A 3562-nucleotide genomic window follows, 5' to 3' on the forward strand; every position below is an offset into this window, starting at 1 on the left:
CCCCCCCCCCTTTTTTTTTTTTGGTAGAATGTATCAAATGTTGCAGTTTATATTGTGGAATAATAAATCCTTGGTCCTATTATAACACTAGACTACAGCTTCTTCTGCCCTTCCACCTTGTGGGCCTGCAGAACCAGAATGGGTTGCTTGCTTTTGCTTCCTCCCAAGCAGGCTGCAACACAAGTGTGTTTGCTCCAGGAGACTCTGTAGCCTGATTTTCTAGTTGGGCCTGTGCCTTCATGCCCCACTAATAAAGAGTCCCTGTCTTCAAAGACCAGAGCCAATCCTTCAAGCCATGTTCTTTTTCAGTAAGGTCTCAGAATGTTGGAGTGGTCCCCAAATCACTCCAGACTGTATGACAGCTCTCCTATGGAATGCTTTTTATCGTATTTGAACTAACTGACAGGGAAGTTTGGTTGAGAGTTAAGCTGCTGTGGCCCATCATCTTAGAGGCTTATATCAGTTAAGGGGAACCTTGACCCTGCCGGAGATTCCTCTCCCATCTATGTAATTTCATCTGTCTTTCTGGTTGTGGACAGCCCATACTAGTTTTCCCCTGTTCTGCAGAGAGCAGAACAATAGGCTCTTGCTCACCTTCCCTAAATTGTTGCAAACACTTGTTTTCCCGCACTGTCTATAGCCATAAGCCTGAAGGTGGGCAGAGTTAGCAGACCTTTAATAAAACATCAAAAAGCAGTTTGTGAAGTAGCCAAACTTTAAATGTACTGTCCCTATGCAATCCAGATAATTAAATCTGTTTAAGAATAACTTCTAGTGGTTTGCAGTGTCCTGCAGTTGATGTGATGTCTCTTCTTGTCTGGGGATGGAAGTGAGCTTTGAAGAGGGCATTACTGAGCCTGGGTGGAGCACTTGCCTAACACAAGCAAGGCTCTGGTTCCTGTGCCTGGCACTGCCCAAGGAAGTAAGTACGTATCAAAGGAGACAGACTGCTGTTAAAACCCAGCCTGACATCTGAGAACTTTTACCCATTGTGTATAAGCCCTCTGTGTAGGCCTGGTTGTCCTAGAACTCACTCTGTAGATCAGGCTGACTTCTCAATTAGAGATCCACCTGCCTTCTGAGTGCTGGGATTAAAGCCATGTTCCTCCACCACCACCCAGCTCCCTCCAGGTCTTAATGGTTGTTTTGTTTATTCACAGGATCCAGTCTAGCTCTGTAGCCAAGAGTAACCTTGAGCTTCTAAATTCTGAATTCTTCTACTTTTTGAGTTCTGTTTCTAAAACCTGTGCATCACTGTGTTCAATTTCTGTGGTGCCAGGGATCAAATGTGAGGGCCTTGTGCATGCTAGGCAAGCGCTCTACCAAGTGGACTATATATGCAGCCCTCACCAGCTTTTCTTCGTGTATACCTTGTGTGTTGTGTGTACCTGATATTAGCAGTCTTGCTGATATGATAGGAGATAAGAACTGTCCAAGTGAGCATCACGGTTTGAGTTGTTTATTTATGTGTTGATACCAATTCTGAAATGGCAGCTGTGCAAGATCAAAAGAACCCTGGGATTGCTTTAGTCCACAGTGCTTTCATGCACCCTACCCGGTGCAGTATCAAACACTGCACATACCGAAGATGCTCAGCTTTCAGCTAAGGCTGCCTGTGTGCCTGATACAAACTAAGACTTTATAAAAACAAAGCATTTCATTATGTGTTAGCCTTGGAGCTGGCTGATACCTTAGAGCAGTGGTTCCTAATGGGTTGGTCAAAACCCCTTTGGCAAACCACTGTCTCAAAATACATTACGATTCATAACAGTAGCAAAATTACAGTTATTAAGTAGCAGTGGAATAACTATGGTCACCACAACATGAGGAACTGTGTTAATGGGTCACAGCATTAGGAAGGCTGAGAGCCACTTCCATGGAACAATGTTGGATAAATGGAGAAAGAAGATAAAATGGCCACTGAGTTTCTACCTTAAGAGGCCCTGCAGGAGAGAGGAGGCCCTGCAGGAGAGAAGACTGGAGTTAGCACCTGAGTCAGGGGGACGATGGTTGTTGGGCAGATAGTGAGACTGGAGAAGTCTATTAGCTAGACCAGAGAAAGTGAAGTTGCAGTTTTAGTGGTGGACAAAACCACAAACCTTCATTCTGCCACTGATCATGGAATCCCGAAGAGGATTTTGCCTCAGTTTAAGGTCCACCTGGATTAAGTAGCAAGTCAACACTGAGAGAGGGATTAATACCTTGTGGTTGGGTGGAATGGCTAAGATGCGTCTAGGTGGTCTACCACTGAAAGCAGGGTTGTCAGTGGCCCTCGTAATCCCAGCACCTAGGATGTTGAGTCAAGAGGGCTGTGGGTCCGTGACCATCCTGGGTAACACAGTACCAGTCTCCACAGTGCAGACAGTATTGGTGTGTGATTAGTGTGTGATAGATAGCTGGAGAACAGTACCCTTTTCCATGCCAGTGGTTGAAACTGGGTTCCTCAACACGGCTGTGCTATAAATAAAGGTCCCATGGACTCCATTCTCTCCCACCCTCACCAGGCTTCTGCACCAAGTACCTCTCCCCACTAGCCATCACCAGCCCTGAGGCCTCTGTGCAGTGGATTTCTGCACTGCTCTCTTCATTCACACTTACATCTGGATGGAATATTTGGCAGACTTAGAAGACCGGGTTGTGTCTTGGGGTGGGCATGGAGAAGTTTTTGGTGCCCTTGGGTTTTACTGGACCCAGTCCTGCCTAGGGTTGTTCGTGTAACTTGACTGTAATAGATTCTTATATACATGTAAAAGGAGGTGTATTGGACAGCAGGCATTTTAAATGGGCACTAAGCATGAAGCTAGAGCTTCATCAGTGACAACTAGATCACTGAGATCATTCAGTGAACAACTGACATAAGCTAGGTGTGTAGAAGGCTACATGTCAGCCTATATTAAAATGTTCTTTTGGACTGGGATGAAACTCCAAAAAAGCACTTGTGAAGCAGCAGAGGCCCTGGGTTCGCTTTTCGGAAACATCAGGTTTCTCCTGCCACGATGCTGCAGAAGTAGAATCTGGAATATTGCTTGTTGAGAAGATCTTCAGAAGAGCATTGAAGACTCAATCGTCGGCATGTTATGGGCTGCATTTGGAGCTGTCCTTTCTCAGCATGACTGAGAAACACTGGAGTCGATGGCTTCTCCCTGGGTGACCTTCTGTCCTCAGTCCTTTGCATGTGACTCAAGTTTCTCAGCTTTGTCTGAGAGACTTCATGTGTAACTTGTAAAGAAAACGCTGCTTAAAACATTTGAAACAAAAGGCAGTGCTGTTGTAAATCCATTTTTAAGCCATAATCAATTTGTAAGGTGTTTGCAGACTTTGTAAAAAAAATTTCATGTTTAAATATCACATACAAATGTTCCTGTACATTTTCATCAGCATAGATGAGACCTGTCAAGCCAGCCTACAGCAGAAATGATAATCCCACTCCCAAGTTTGGCTTCTGAGAAAAAGGGTAGAGGGCTGTGATGGGCGAGGTTGTGTGTGGTGGTGTTTGGATAACCTGCCTTCAATAGAGGGATGGCATTAGTGACGTTGCGTGGTCTGTTTCAGTAGAGACCAC

At 45.1% G+C, this 3562-nt stretch overlaps 1 protein-coding gene across 2 annotated transcripts in view; it reads left to right on the plus strand.

The window, feature by feature from the left end:
* Nucleotides 1-768, plus strand: part of Kdm5b (lysine demethylase 5B) — a 78136-nt gene extending 77368 nt beyond the window's left edge. Inside the window, exon 27 of one of the 2 annotated variants that reach the window (XM_031383319.1) lies at nt 1-279. This exon is cut by the window's left edge and continues 870 nt beyond it. The gene's annotated coding sequence lies outside the window, so the exon portion shown is untranslated. The other variant, XM_031383314.1, reaches the window with a different exon arrangement.
* The last annotated feature ends 2794 nt before the right edge of the window (nt 769-3562 follow it).

Source organism: Mastomys coucha, unplaced genomic scaffold, assembly GCF_008632895.1.
Source record: "Mastomys coucha isolate ucsf_1 unplaced genomic scaffold, UCSF_Mcou_1 pScaffold1, whole genome shotgun sequence".
NCBI classification, from domain to species: Eukaryota; Metazoa; Chordata; class Mammalia; order Rodentia; family Muridae; genus Mastomys; species Mastomys coucha.